Here is a 17,587-nt window from a genome sequence, read left to right as displayed (position 1 = left end):
TATCTCTAACCTAAGCCCAATAAAATAAATAATCAATGGAACAGAAAACCTCCCTTGATGATGTTTTCGCACATGGGATGGTGGTAATAGTGTTGACTTAAATTGATCTTCTTCTTCTTTAAGGTAGAGGGAAAGATCCTACAAAATAAAAATAAGAAGTTAAACTAGAAAGCAATAAAGGAAAGCAGTAAATTTTATCACCTGGCTCCCTCCAGGAAGGGCAAATTTTTAACGTCGATTACTCGACGTGACCTGTCCACTGTCAAAGTACAAAGAAATTTTTGTATTTCTCTGGTCCTTTCTTGGATGAGTCAATATAACCTGGTAAGGCTATAAGGCTTCTCATCTTCTAAAGAGAACCAGACAAGTCGAATTTGGATTTTTTAGAATATGGCAAAAAAGGTAAAAAGAAAGAATCAAAAGACTCAAGTGACCCAAAAGAGTCAAAAGTAAAAAAATATACAACAGACTCGTGAGGACTAGGGGAAGAAAACTCAAATATACACGAAATACCAGGAGTCAGAACAAGGCGAGTCTTTTTACCTCTAACTCTATCACCTGGATCTCGTAAGATTTAGGCTTAGCATTCTCCTTAACCTTACAAATTGGCAAGCATGGAGTGACGTTCTCATCATTACTAGAGTAGTAGCACTCTGCAAGGAACTCGGCCTCTGAGGTACGGACGATGGGTTGCTCTAGTGTGTTCTCTAGTCTCTGCATAGCTTCAGTTAGCTGGGCAACATGGGTAATCAATCCTTGCAGTCGAGCTTGAAAATCCTGTTGAAAATTCTTTGTATCCTGCTAAAACTGAGAAGTACTATTATCAAGTTCATAAACTAAAAACTCCAACGTCATACCTGGGCATGAATATCTAGGAAATGGTTCCTACTCCTCCACCGTGTCGACATGGACTACCTCATGCCTCTGGGCCTTTGAAAAATCAAAGGAATGATCTGGCAATGGCTCGTCCAGCCTCCTAACTGAAGTTGCAAACTAAGCAACAAGGTCACTCATACCTTGCAAGTCAGTTCTAGCCTCTGCCTCGGGGCAAAGACTCCTGCTGGATGCGCTCGAACTCTTGTTGCAAAGACTTCTGCTCAAACTTAAAAGCTCTATTGGTAAGCTCCATAACCAAAGCCTCTAAAGACATACCTGACCCTGAAGACTGAATGTGAGTCGACTGGTATGGTGCTACGAAATCTTCGCTACCAAAGCTCTGTTACTATCTTGAGTATCCATGGTCAAAGGACTCATTTCGCTAAGAATGGTGAGGCTCATATTCCTAAGGACCATAATACCCCTCCTCGGAGAATCCACATGGTGTTGGCATCCACTATAATCTCAAGCATGCTTATGTGGGATACCCCTCGAGTAGGAAACTCCTGCAAACCTCTACTTGTTGTGATCTCTTTTAAACCAAGTGGCCAACCAAGGAAGTCAACTCAGCAAGCTCGTGGTGAAGGCCACTCACCTCGTCATCAAATATTGGCCTTTGGACGTCAAAAACTAATTCATAAATCCTGTCATGCTTAACTGACACAAAAAGAAAACAAATCAAAGCAAAATAAGCTTTAACTAAGAATTAACTTAGAAGAACTAATTGACTTTTCCGGTAACGGCGCCAATTTGGCAACGTGGCATTTACCGTCACCCGGAACTAACTACTTATACTAACTGGTAGTATAAGCAGTAAGTCTGAGGTCAAACCTCAGGAAAGCATAGAAGATTAGTTCATCATAGCTCCTTTTCAGTTAAAGGAATAAAGGGGGAGAGAGGGTTTGGTGTGGATGGATAATTGAAGTGCAATTATCGAATTTACCCAATGTAATTTAGATATCTTAGCTTAGAGGAATGAATTTACCCAATGTAATTTAGATCATCAACCCAATTTATGATTTAAACTTCTTATTTATGCTTAGCCCAATTGATTGGAATCCAAACCAATGGTCTTAATTATCTAATTAATCAAAATGCACAGAAAATGAATCTGCTCTATACAAATTAACAAATCGCATTAAGTCCTGGGGCTTACACTAAGATGAGTGTTTAACTTCCAACGTCTAATTAAACAATCAATACGGTTTTTTTTTCTCTAAATTGCTAGGAGCAGTCCTTTTTGCCTAACTAACCTATTGCTTCCAATGGGATTAACTTATAAATATGTGTCAGATATTACAAGGTAATCACAAAGCATTAGAATCACAAGATAAAATTATTAGGCGTCAATCAATAATTAAAATCATGCAATTCATAAATATAAATTTGGATCAAAACCCATAAACAAGTTTGTACACATCATTAAATTGAAATCTCAGAAAATTACATCGAGTTCCTCCAAATCCCTAAACTAAGAAACCAAAATCTTACCTTCCCATGGAGGATGAGAAGCTACAATTCGGCATCTACTCGATAAATTACTAAAGAAATGCCCAAATAACAAGTGGAAGAAGGAAGAAAGGGGAAAAAATGGCAGAAGGCCGAAGATGGGCGTCTCGTCTGCCTTAAAATGAAAAACTGATATTTATAGAACAACATCACAATGTTGCAACACTGCTCTGCTTTGCAGCGTGCTACCGTCTTCAATTCGTAGTGTTGCAACGCTGGCCTGTTTCACCCAAAATAGGTAGCTATTGCCTTATATTGTTGAGCAACGCTCTGTCTAGGGGTGTTTTCATCCGTTCACATCCCTTTGAAGTCCGGTTGCTCAAATTAGCTCTTTATTGCTCCAAATTAACCCCAATTAGCTCATAACAACTGATTTTACCTCCAAGATGCTCAATACCTACAAAATCATCAAATAAACACATTAAACATATAACCAAGAATTAAAAAGATGAAATTAGCGCATTTTCTTGCTATCAGTCACCAGGATAAGGTACCCAACCTTATTCATCTACTACAGACCATTTAGGTTATCATTTAAACATGATCCACCCGTATGTCTCTACATACATGTTTAAATTAGATAAAATTACCTAAGATCTTTGTTTATTGGATTAAGTGTATGCTCATAAAATAACAATTTATTTATAGAGAGTTTACAAACTACAAGAATACAAGAGAGATTTAGGACACCAATTCAACAAGTGAGAGGTTGAGGCCTCAATGTTCAAGACCCGGAATCAGCTATTAAGGGAGCAATTAATCTACTTTTCCTAAGGTCGAGAAAGGAGTGAATTCCATTTTGTGTAGTTTTATTTCCAACTCCTTACTCGGACAAGTCCCCAAAATGGTAGGCTTGTTGAGTCGGCTAACAAAGTCACTCTCATCCATAAAAATCAAAGGATTGCCCTCATAGACAGGAGTTCACAACTAACTCAGGATTAAGGTCAAGTCACCTATGGTCATCCTTGTGAAATGTACGTCTCTTATAGCAACGGTGTTTATTGAGAGACATTCATTTCGCGGTCTGGTCTTATACAAACTCTTCGTATAGAATACTCCCACTCGCATGTCTCCTTATGAACGATCTAGTTCAAATCATTTGTAGCACTTTACAATAATTGTAACATCTACAAAGCAAGCCATATTTGTAATATCACTAGGGTAAGGTACCTCTTTATCCATCTACTACAAACGATTTAGGTTACTACTTAAACATGATCTACCTGTATGTCTCTACATTCATGTTTAAGTTTCATAAAATAACCTTGGATCTTAGTTTATTGGATCAAATTAATGTAGTCTAAACATTAATAAAATACCTCTTATTTTTTTAGATATATAATTTGTCTTTACAAACTACAAGATACACTCGATTTAGGACATTAACTCCAACACAAAAATATGCTTTGAACATAGGAAAACTTTTAGGATAAAGGCATGCGTTGGACTAGGAGGAAATGAGTAAAATTGGCCAAGGGTTGGGAGTGAGGGTTGAACGCATAGTAAGAAAATTGGAAATTTGACTAAGTGTTAGGAAGAAATGAGTGGGATGCAATCCTTGAAGCATGTTTGAACAAGTTTAACTCGTCTCTCTTAAGTTGAATGCATACTAGTATATAGAAGCACATTTGGACGCATAGTCCATGGAGAAATTGAAGGATTAACCAAGTATTAAGTATGTAAGAAGTAAGGGCTCAACCTTGGTTGGAAGTAGGAATGAGTCCAACCCATCACCCTAATATTGGTAGGATAGTTAGAGTAATGTTGGTAGAGTAGTTGGAATAATATTGGTAGCATAGTGAAAGAAATCGTGCATGAGGATTTCCATGAGTAGCGGAAAGATCATTCCAAATTACAATCATGTATGAACATTACAATTACAGACATAAACACAAACATACGAATATGCATTCATTACAGAAGTTACAGCATGATACAACAAATACTCAAGGAGAAATCTACAAACATTTGTAGACTCATCTCCACGCTCCTTTGTCACGAATGCTCGAACACAGCAACCTCGAACGCTCGAACAACACAACTACTACATAGCACGAACACCGCGCACTCGAACTCAGCGATTGCCTCTGTCACAAACACCCCAATGGCATGAACGGCCTTCACAGAACTTCAACGATGTTGAGTTGAGTATGACACCACCAAGAAGGTTACCTTGGTATTCTCGGTGTGAGAATTCAGAGAGTGGGCACTATGCGGACTTGCTTTGAGGCAGAAGACGGAATAAACAACAATCGTGTAAACGATTGAACAAGTGGGGGAAGGCAGAACCTATCGTATAGGTTGATGCCCAATCGTTTAGCAAAAGCTAAGCGATCGTTTTGCCCATCGCTTAGTTATGTGCATGTCGCCTACAAACACTATATGATCATTTACCTTAGTCAAGATGTCACTTAGTAAATTCTATTTACTTGACAACTTCCGTGAGATTATTTTCGGAAAGAGAAAATCTCAAAAAAAAAATTTGCCAAAAAACTTAATAAATTAGGAAAAAAATTTTCCGTTTATCTCACGATTACCATGAAACCACCAATAACCTCTCACTCAATTGGTTATTAGAGAAAAAGATTTAATTATCCAATAATTAATATTATTATAAATATAATTGATAACCAACTTATCATTCTATATTTATAACATATAGTTTTAATATTTCATCTCATGAAACATATAAACCATAACTCTTTTTTTATTCCATGGCATTTAATGTAAATCTCATTTACATTAATCCTCCACTAGATATATCTCATATATCGTACCGATCATATCATATATAATCAAATTATCTCTTGTTAATTTGAACATTTCAAATCAACACCAAGAACTGATCCTTAATTGAATCCATTGAGCTACCAAGGGAACCTTATGGACCTGTAGCTTGAAGCTCCAATGGTAAGTGAATAACTGACTAAACTCTTTAGTCACGGGACCCACCATCCATTAACTGCCGAAACTCCACTAAAGACCGATAGTTGAACTCTCCTTACCACAGATATATTATGTGTCCATCTTAACCAATCAGCAGTGCAACAACCCTTCACAGATCGCTCGTAAGTATAGCTAGGCCAATAACCGTTATGCCCCTGTAGTTACATCTAATTCCTTAAGTACCACTGATCCCTCTAATGAACATCAGACATAGTCTTACTATGACTGAGTCCTCTCTTCCAAAGAGAAGTTGTGGCCACTATGTTCAAGCCCCAGAATCAGCCCTTAAGGGAGCAATCTCTCTACTTATCCCTGCTACAGAAAATGAGTGAATTTCATCTTGTGGATTGAGTTCCCAGCTCCAAGATCAGACAACTCCTCAAAAAGGTAGGTATGTTGAGTTGGCAATCTAGCCACTCTCATCCATACTAATCAAAGAACTGCCCTTAAAAGAAGGAGTTCCCAAAACACTTAGGATTGAAGTCGTGTCACCTATGGTCATTTCGGTGAGATGTAAGTCTCTAGTATCAACGACGTTATATACAGAGTCTAGTCATCTGTGGTTCTGGTCTTACATAAACTCTTTGTACAGGACACCCCCGCTCACACGTCTCCACATGAATGGTCAGAATCTACCATCTGTAGTAGTTTACAACACTTACAAACCTCTACAAAGCGGGTCGTATCGGTAGTGTCATTAGGATTAGGTATCCCACCTTAATCCTTATACTACATACCTATTTAGGTTATCACTTAAGGCATGATCCACTTGTATATCATATATACATGCTTAAGCTCACATAAGATAACCATGGAGCTTTGTTTATTGGATATGAATAAATGCCAGAATGAAATAACAATTATTTTATTCATCAAACAATGTGTATCATTAAAAACAACGAGACTCCAAGAGAATTAGGACATCAATCCCAACACATAATGGAATAATGTTAGTAGCAAAGTTCAACTCGTAGCATAGTTGAGTAAAACCCTAAGTGTTCTATGTTGAACACATAGGAAAGTAGTCAAGAAACTATGCTACAAAGAATGAGAAACCATGCTATGAGAAAGAGGAACTATGCTATGAGAATGAGAACTATGCTATGAACTTAAGTGGTGAATTAGACTATGCCATCAGGTGGCGAACTATGCTCAGGTAGTGGACTATGCCTTCAGGTGGTGAATTATGCTCAGATGGTGAACTATGCCTTCAAAGGGTGAATAGGTGGTGAACTATGCCATTAGGTGGTGAATTATGCTCAGAGGATGAACTATGCTCAGGTGGTGAACTATGCCTTCAAGTGGTGAACTATGTCATCAAGTGGTGAATTATGCTCAGGTGGTGAACTATGACATCAATAGTGAATTATGCTCATGTGGTTAGCTATGTCATCAAATGGTGAACTATGCACAGGTGATGAACTAAGCTATGAACTTAAAGAGAGGTATCATGCATTGAGATAGGAGGTTACTTGGGGAGCAAAGCTAAGTTGACAACTAAAAGGGGCATATGACAGACTTGGAAGAAGTCTTAACTAAGTCTAAATAGCAGGTGGCCACATATGGAGTAAGGAGGATTCATATAAAATGTTGGGCTAAAGTAATTCGTTAGCGGCTTGTCAACTTAATTCGGAATCGATCATCATCAGCTTTCTGTTCCATCGTGATTAATTATGCTTTCACCCTGATGCACCCACCAAGTTGCGCCGGCTCTATGCGGCAATCCTTCTTGCGATCATTGTTTTTTTGTGATCGCATTTTACACTTTGTATCACCGCATATTCTGCAAAAAATACAAAAGTTAACTTTTTCTATGCGATGAACGCATGCGACCGCAATGTTATAAACTTAATGCTTTTTGGACACAATCTTATATAATTTATCAACGCAAACCTGCATTGTTTGAGAACGGGCGTTTAATAACTTAGCACTGTAATAACGTGCATTTCTGCCCGTTATCAATCAGAGAATCTGTCGCATATCTATTTAGTAATCCTTGTGTTCAACCCTGGACTTACCAGGACCCTAACAAGTCTTATACTTAGGCTTTGTTAGGAAAACTTGCATGATCATCGCATCCACACATCATTTCATCACATGATAAATCAACGCATCAAGTTTTTGGCGCCGTTGTCGGGGATTACGGTATAGATTGCGCTAACATCAAACCTCTTTAATCTTTGAAGCTTTCAACCTTTAAAGTATTGCCATTCCTCCTATGAAGGAAGAAGCAACCATCGTATGAGCGAAAGAAATGCTCCTGAGCTCAAGTACGATCCAGAGATTGAAAGAACTTTTCGCAAAAGGCAGAGAAACAGACGTAAACGGCAAAGAAGAGTTCGTAGAATGGTTGAACAACCTGAAGAACGAGTAGCGAATGAAAACAACATGATGGAAAATCCCATCCTACTGGCAAATGATCGTAATAGACCCATTTGGGATTATGCGTCACCAAATTTGTATGATTTCTCTCCAGGAATCATGAGACTAGCATTGGATGGATCAAGGTTCGAGATGAAGCCAGTAATGTTACAAATGATACAAACAACAGGATAGTTCGGAGGACGGCATGGTGAAGATCCGTACGCCCATCTACGAAGCTTCATTGAAATCTACAACACTTCTGTGTTCCCTAATATTTCCCCAGAAAAGGTTCGACTCACATTATTTCCATTTTCACTATGCGATAAAGCGAGAAAATGGGCATACTCTCTCGAACCAGAAGATAACGTCATGGGAACAAGTTGAGAAATTTATGAAGAAGTATTTCTCTCCCGCAGAAAATGCCAAATGGAGGAAATTGATCACCAATTTTGAACAAGAAGAAGATGAATCGCTCAGTGACACATAGGCGAGATTCAAGAGACTAGTACGCGATTGCTCACACAATAGAGTATCGAATTGCCTTCAAATGGAGATTTTCTATCATGGACTCAACTCTGCATCGCAGACAGCTGCCAATGCTGCAGCAGCAGGAGGTCTTTTGGACAAAACATATTATGAAGCAAAGAATATTCTCGATTGCATCTAAAAAAACCATGAAGATTGACAAAAAAGCGATCAAAGAACGAAGCCCAGAGAAGGTAATTTGAGTAATGGTGCCATCGCATCGTTACAAAATCATATGAATGCGATGATAAACTTGTTGCAAGGCATCGCATTAAACAATTCAGGAGCTTGAAATGGGCAAGTCAATGTGATAGAGTAAACAAGCACCAACTTTGTCTTATGTGAAGAATCGCATTCTTTTGAGGAATGCCAACGAAATCCTCAATCAGTTTACTTTGTCAAAAAAAATCATTTTTCAAATACTTACAACTCGAGGTGGCAAAATCACCCTAATTTTTCTTGGAAGAACAGCCAACAGCAAGGCAATCAGCCTGTGGCTCAGAGAGAGGGACCACCAGGGTTTTTTCATAGATCTAATGGACAACAGCAAGCTAGCAGTTCTCAACCACCATCCTCATCATCCCTGGAAAACCCGTTGAAGCAATACATCGAAAAGAATGAAACAGTCCTTTAAAACCAAGCTACATCCATCCATAATTTGGAAATTCAAATGGGAAAAATTGCGAGAGAGCTAAAGAACAGACCCCAAGGGACATTGCCTAGCTCAACCGAGATTCCACGCAATCCAGGGAATGCTAGGAAAGAACATTGCCAAGCAGTCACCCTAAAGAGTGGAAAAGCGGCGATAGAAGTCATAAAAGAGCCTCGCAAGACCGAGTTAAAGGAGCAACCTGTGATTGAATCAAAAAAGCCTCTATCGCAGACTAAATCAAAGGAGTCCAAGACTAAGGAGCCAGAAGATACAACCACCTCTAAGCCTCCAGACCATGAAACATTGGAAGTGCAGCTACCTCCATTTCCTCAAAGACTGAAAAAGAAACATAACGATGAAGGCCAGTATCAGCGCTTCTTGGAAATATTGAAACAATTGCACATCAATATTCCATTCATAAAAGTGATAGAGCAGATGCCCGTGTATGTGAAATTTTTTAAGGAAATGTTCTCGAAGAAGAGAAGCACGGGAAGATTCGCCACGGTGGCATTGACACAAAAATACAACACTATAATTCCACCAAAGATGCACGACCCAGGCAGTTTAACGATACCCTGCTCGATAGGAGGAATTTGTATTGGTCAAGCATTATGCGATCTTGGGGCAAGCATAAACTTAATGCTCCTTTCAATTTTCAAAAGATTGAATGTGGGACAGCTAACACCCATAACGGTAACTCTTCAACTTGCTGATAGATCCTTGGTGCACTTTGAAGGGAAATTAAAAGATGTCTTGGTAACAATAGACATATTCATTCTACCTGCAGACTTCATTCTCTTAGATTATGAGGCGGATAAAGATGTTCCAATCATATTGGGACGACCATTCTTATCTACTGGTCATGCTCAAATAGATGTGCATAAGGAAGAAATCACGATGAGCATCAATGGAAAGAAGCTCGGGTTTAATATTATCATGGAAATGAAGTTCCTAGATGAGGAAGGCTTATCAGATTCTGATGATGAACAAACTTACGTTGAAAATTGGGAGTCCGCAAAAGAGAATGAAGAAAGAGAGGATGCGATAGCATCCATTGAGACTTACCATGCGATAACAGAGATGTTGAAGAATGACAAAATGTTGAATTTGGATGAAGAAAGAAAAGCACAGAAGCCCTCTTTAGAACAACCACCTATACTAGAACTAAAAACTCTACCAACCCACTTGAAATACGTATTTCTCGGCCAGAATGGAACCTTACCAGCCATCATATCCTCTACGTTACTTGAAGAAAAAGAAACCACGTTGATAAGTGTTTTAAAAAAATATGTTAGAGCAATCGAATGGACGCTCGCAGACATTAGAGCTATTAGCCCAACGTATTACATGCATCGAGTCCGACTTGAAGAAAATCAGAAGGGCTCAATAGAACCTCAATGTAGACTGAACCCTGCGGTGAAAGAGGTTGTCAAAAAATAAATCATCAAATGGTTAGATGTCGGCATTATCTACCCTATCGCAGATAGCACGTGGGTCAGCCCCGTGATTGTTCCCAAAAGGTGGAGATGACAGTGTATCCTATAGCAAAGCAACGAATTGATCCCCATGAGGACCGTCACGGGTTGGTGGATTTGTATGGACTACAGAAAACTCAACGCGGCGACAAAGAAAGATCATTTCCCCTACCTTTCATTGATCAAATGCTCGACAAATTAGCGGGGAATGGTTATTTCTGCTTCTTTGATGGGTATGTAAGCTATAACCAAATTATGATCGCACCAGAGGATTAAAAAAAGACCACGTTCACATCTCCATATGGAACATTCGCCTTTTGTCGCATGCCTTTTGGATTATGCAATGCACCTAGTACGTTTCAAAGGTATATGATGGCGATCTTCTCCGAGTACCTTGAAGACTCGATTAAAATCTTGACTTCTCAGTCTATGGATAAACATATGAAATCTATCTGCAAAACCTAGAGAGAATACTGAAAAGATGTGAGGAAACTAATCTGGTATTGAACTGGGAAAAGTGCCAGTTTATGGTCAAGGAAGGAATTGTGCTAGGACACAAGGTTTCAAGGAATGGGTTAGAGGTGGACAAAGCAAAGATTGAAACTATAGAAAAACTTCCACCTCAGCGAATGTGAAAGCTTTGAGGAGTTTCCTAGGACACGCGGGGTTTTACAGAAGGTTTGTGAAGGACTTTTCCAAAATTGCTCGACCTTTGAATGTGTTGTTGGAAGCTGATAGACCCTTTGATTTCGATTCACACTACCTCACTACATTTAAAACACTAAAAGACGCTTTGGCTACAACGCCAATTCTGCGTGCACCTGATTGGGCAAAGCCATTCGAATTGATGTGCGATGCTAGTGGATATGCAATGGGGGAAGTCTTGGCACAAAAAATAAAGACAATGTTACACCCCATTGCATATGCTAGCAAAACGCTAAACTCCACGTAGGTGAATTACACCACCACTGAAAAGGAAATTTTATCGGTAATTTTTGCAATTGAAAAATTCAGACCTTATTTGTTGGGGTCAAAAGTGATTATCCACACAGACCACTCCCGATAAGATATTTGATGACAAAAAAAGATGCGAAGCCTAGACTAATCTGATGGGAACAGAGAACCAGGTCACTGACCATTTATCGCGATTAGAAAATCCATAAGTGGATCGCATCCAATGAGTGGTGAACGCCTCATTTCCTGATGAGCAGTTGCTTAAAATTGAAGAACTACCCTGGTATTCGAATATTGTTAACTTCTTGGTCTACAAACAATTCCCTAAAAACTACACATCTCATCAAAATAAAAGGCTCATATATGAACGCAAATTTTACTACAGGGACGATTCAAATCTCTGCAAAAGGGGACCAGACCAGATATTGAGACTCTGTATTCCAGAAACTGCTTTCCATTGCATATGTTTCAATGTCATGAATCACCCTATGGAGGGTATTTCGGCGGACAGTGCACGGTAGTGAAATTTTTGCAATATGGGTATTACTGGCCTACTCTATTTAAAGATGCACGAGAATACTCCATGAAATGCGATAAGTGCCAATGCACTGGAAGCATTTCAGAAAAAAAAAATGTGATTCTAATGAACATCATTTTGGAGGCGAAGCTATTCGACGTCTGGAGAATAGATTTCATGGGACCATTTCCATCGTCAAATGGTCATAAATACATTCTATTGGTTATCGACTGTCCAAATGGATTGAAGTTGTTTCATGTGTTACAAACGATGCGTCAACAGTCTCTAAGTTCTTGCAGAAAAACATCTTTACTCGTTTTGGCACCCCACATGCCATAATAAATGACAAAGGGACCCACTTTATGAATCATATTGTTAGTAAATTGTTGATCAAATATAATGTCCACCATAAGATCAATATTGCGTATCACCCCCAAACATACAAACAAGCAGAGGTTTCTAACAGAGAAATAAAGATAATCTTAAAGAAGGTGGTGAACCCATCGCGGAAGGATTGGGCCATGAAACTAGATGATGCCTTGTGGGCATATGGACTGCTTATAAGACACCCATAGGCATGTCACCATATGCGTTGGTGTTTGGAAAGGCTTGTCATCTACCGTTGGAACTTGAATATAAGGTGATGTGGGCAGTTAAGAAACTTAACTTTGATCTTAAGGCTATAGAAGAATAGAGAAAAATTCAACTGCTAGAGCTGGACGAGTGGAGAATACAAGCGTATGAAAATTCCAAAATTTACAAAGAACGCACCAAGCAATGGCATGATAAACGTCTTTGTAAGAAAAACCTCAAGGCAGGTTAAAGGGTATTGCTATTCAACTTAGGTTGCGTCTCTTCCCTGAAAAACTGAAGTCGTGTTGGTCTGGACCTTTCATAATCAAGGAAGTATTCCCACATAGAGCGGTGGAATTGACCAACGAAGATGGGACCAACGCATTTAAAGTGAATGGACAAAGAGTAAAGCTATATCGTGGAGGGGATTTCCAACACGAGAAAACCTCCATTGACTTAGGTAAGCCAGAATAAAGAAGAAACACTCAGCCCCTGCGATGATAAGCAACATACATTCATCAGGGACGAAGTATATCCTTTTGTGTATCCTCTTTTTGTTTATCTTCCAAGAATCTATTTTACTTTCTGCATATTTACTACTTTTTATGACTGTCAACTCTTTTCTTCGTACTATCTTTCAAAAGCACAACCAATCGCGTGTTTTAAGCCCATCGCATCACTCCATCACACTCGTTTATTGCAATCAAAATGATGTGGGAGAAAATTAAATTTTGGGGTTGTGTCCCTTCTTGCCTCATCTTATTTCAATTCTTGTACTTCTCAATTTCAATTTAATATTGTTGAATTATTCTACTATCGCATTCTCTCTCGTTTGGCTCAATTCCGAATTTTTTATTGCTTTATTTGGTCGCCACATTCATCCTTTGCCCATTACGACTTCAATGATGAAATATATGCTTTTTTTTCTTATCGCATGAACTAGCGTCGGATTAATTTCAGGACATTCGATTCATAAAGCATTTCTAAAATTTAGTTGGTCTGTCAGCTTTGTTATTTTCAGCTTTGATAAAGTTTTATTTCATTTCAAGATATATATATATACTGTCTCTTATACACATCTAGATGTGTATAAGAGACAGATCGGATCCTGCTCGTAGTTGGATGTCCGCATGACACCCGTGGAGGCAAACCAAAATGAAGGCTGGGCACTCGGATCAGTGCAAGATCACAAAACTGGTATCCAAATCATGCGAAGGCTAAAACCACTTGAACACCCCGGTTTGATAAAATTTGAAATAAATCATGCGATATCCAGGGAAATGAGTAAAGATTTTTTTGAAGATTAAGCTCGCGGTTCCTAAAGGTTAGGAATATTTTAGGAAGAAATTAGGATAAAAATTAATAATGACAACGGTTTAGCAGTTTGAATAAGGCATCATGAGAAGCCTAGGCAGGGTAAAGGCGAATGAAATTTTGAAAAATATTTAGTTTATGCTTGAGAGCAAGCATTGTTTTAAATTTTGGGTGTGATAACTGACAGAAATACAAGTCATTAAAGCTCAAATTATGAAAACAAATGGAGAAAGCGATGGTGAATAGGCAATATTACGATTGAATGCGCCAAACTAAAAGAAAAATTGCGATCGCTATGCGCCAAACTAAAAGAAAAATTGCGATCGCTAACTCTCATCGCATAAAAGAAGTTAAATGGAGTTATTCTGTGCATGAACAATGTGATAGCGTGTTTTGAGTTTGCGATCCTAGGTTACCTCAAAGATGATCGCGTGATGACCTTACATAAAGGCGGTGGCCTAATGTAATAAAACGTGATGGGACGTAAATCATTAATGAGAAGAAGGCACAACAGGGTATGGAAATTAATGCTGCCCATCCACGCAATCATTAGTGAGAAGAACTGTTTTGTCTGGAAGTCTATAAATACCAATGCTACCAAACCAGAAGGACGTCCAAGCGAGGCAAAGCTGAGGAAAGGGTATTCTTCAGAAGAAATCAATTTTTGGAGAGGTCGAGAGACTGCCGAAAATAGCACAGAGGAGAGACACCAAACCCCTGCGAGAGCAAGACATTGCTTATCTGGCTTGATACTTACACCATTCATTGTTCTGTACTTAAACACTTTATTTGCAAGAATGGAAACTTCATTTCAATTTATCTTCAGTCTCTTCACACCATACATGAATAGCTAAATTTGTGAATGGGTTGAGAAGTACTTAGCTAGCATGACCTAAGTTATGCACTTTATGCGATCATTTTGTCTTATGTATGCTTCATTCATCATTTGGAGTACTTGAGAGAGTAGTCTAAAGACAGAATCTAGGCTTGAGAGAGTCAGATTAGATCGCATAAGCAAGAGTAGATACATAGAAATAAGTTCTATCTACTATTGGATCAACACCATCACGTAGAGGAAGAAATCAGGATCCATAAGCACTTTAATTCATTAATTTTGGTTGAAAAGAAACATGCTAAAAACAGAGTATAATGGGTTTCATGAATATACCTTGGTCGAACCAACGAAATCTCCATTTTCAGCTACCAAAACCTCTGAATCCTTGTGTAGACCACCACAAGATCTTCCCTACTATCCTCTTGGTACTCTAGATTGAGTTGTGGAACTCAAAATAAGATGGAATCAAAGGGAATATGGAGAAAACTCACTGAATAGAACCCATTGAAGAACACGTTCTTCATCCGGATTTTTAAGCAAAAATTCAGTCGGTTCATTTCCCTTTCTTCACTCCAATCTCTTCAATATATTGTAGACTATCATGCAAAGAGATGTGTTGCATGGGATGTAGCTCATGCTTGGAGTAAAGCAAAGGAGAATGTAGGTTCCCAGTAAGCTAGTTGAAGATGAAAAACCCATTTTTTCAGGTTTGTGTAATTTTTTCCATTTTCCATTTTCCAAAATTGATTTTAAAATAATATTTTATTTCTAAAAATAAAAATTAATTAATTTTACAAATTAATTTCTAAAATTAATTTTCTAATAAAATTAATAAATAATTATTTAAACAATTTAAATAATACTAATTAATTTAATATCTAATATTAAATTAATTTTTACACAAATTCATCTTTATATATTTAAATCATATTTAAATATATTTTTTCCAATTCCGTTTGATTATAATTTGAACGTTTCAAATTAACTTATCACGCTACTCTAGAACTATCCATTTTCGAGCAAGTAGGGGGACCTCATGGACCTACAAATCATAGGCTCCAACAATCCAAGATTAATTGACTAAACTTATTAGACCGATCTAACCCTCATTCGTTAACTAATGGGTCACTCCACTAAAGCCCATAGTTGAACTCCCCTATAGATATATTATGTCCACTCGATATAACCATGATTAGTAAGTTAACCCTTCACAGGTTAATCGCAATAACGGCTGGGTCAAATCTCTATTTTACCCCCGAAATTACCTCTTGTTTCTTAAGTCCCCACTGATCCCCTAATGAACAATTGTTTTGTGATCCAATCACAAAATCGAGTCCCTCTCATGCCAAATGAGAGGGCGAGATCCCTTGTTCAAGCCCCAGAATCAGCACTTAAGGGAATCTCTTTACTATCTCTAAAGCGGGTAAGAGTGAATTCCCTGTGTTACACCCAATGTCCCCAGCTATCTATCTAGTCTTACCCCTGAAATGGCAGTCATATTGGGTCGGCGTTGTTGAGCCAACCCTCACCTATGCAAATCTAAGGGTAATCCCAAATAAACAGAAGTTCATAGTTAGCTCAGGATTAAGGTCAAGTTAACTAGGTCATCACTTTGAAATAGTCAGTCTTAAACAGTAAACAGCGTTATAAAGTAAGAGTGACTCATTTCATGGTCCGATCTTGTAGAAACTCTTTTGCACAAGGACACTCTCACTCTTCATGTCCAACATGAACGAATTAAGATCACTTCGTTTGTAGCACTTTACAACTCCTTGTAACAACTACAAAGCAAGTCGTATCCAATAGTGTTACCGGAATAAGGTATCCAACCTTATCCATGTACTATAGATCATTTTGACTATTTATTCAAACCTGATCCACCTTTATGTCTCTACATAAAGCTCAAGTACTCATCCAATAGTCAAAGGACTTTTAGGTTTATTGGAGTTCTATTCAAGCAATAGATCTATTCAATAACACCTTTATTGAATTATCAGAATAAGTTCCATTGTTTACATACCACGAGTTTTAGGACATAAAACCTAACATCTACTGCATTCCATACACATCGCATGCATCCTAGACATAGGAAATGTGTCATTATGCATTGAGAAATGTAGTACTTAATATTTGTGTATAGCATGATCGCATGACTTGTACAATATCTTAAGAAATGATAGCAAAACCTCTTCTCAACCTCTCTATCACATATTTGTTACAACACCACCCTTCCATCGCTGTACATTTAATTCCATCGCATCAGAAAATCAAAGTTAAATCACTATTTACTTCCTAATCACTATCGCAATAGGATCAGAGAGCCTATCGCATATCTATTTAGTAATCCCTGCGTTCGACCCTGGACTTACCAGGACCCTAAGAAGGCTTATACTTGGGCTTTGTTAGGAAAAATTGCATGATCATCGCATCCACACATCCTTTCATCGCATGATAAATCAACGCATCATATATGCTTTGAGTTGTTATTAATAAAATAAACCTTGATTTAAATTCAGTTGTATACTTAGTTTATAAGTTCAAGTGTAACAAGTCAAGGCGGGCAGTAAGTATCATGAAAGGATGGTATTAAGTTTTTACATCTTCTGGGCAAAAGAGGTAAGCTCGGGAGGGGGTGTGACATATGCATTATAAATCACAAGATTTAGGGCGCAATCCCTAACAGTTTTCCCTATTTTATGAAATTTATGGATGAATAGAAAACAACCAAACTTCTAAGAATATTTGGACGATCCCTTAGTTATTTTTTAAAACGGTGCAACACAAGGATTTCCCAAGTTGTCCCCACACTTAGTACAATTCTCACCCAAGTACATTTAACTACGGAGTTCTGATAAAATCTGATGCATTAGTGTTAGTATGGTCGCTCCCAGTGCCTTAGTTATTCTTTGGTCTACCAAATTAAGGCTATTCATACTATAAGAAAAAACACTTACAATGGCATACAAAATGCGTTGTTAAAGGTCAAAAAGTACCACTAAAAGTATTAGTAACGTTGAGACACGTGTCGCTAAGAATGCCACTGTAAC

The sequence above is a fragment of the Benincasa hispida genome, chromosome 4 (genome assembly GCF_009727055.1).
Source record: "Benincasa hispida cultivar B227 chromosome 4, ASM972705v1, whole genome shotgun sequence".
NCBI classification, from domain to species: Eukaryota; Viridiplantae; Streptophyta; class Magnoliopsida; order Cucurbitales; family Cucurbitaceae; genus Benincasa; species Benincasa hispida.
The sequence above is the reverse complement of the archived record's forward strand: the minus strand, read 5'-3'. Positions refer to the sequence as shown.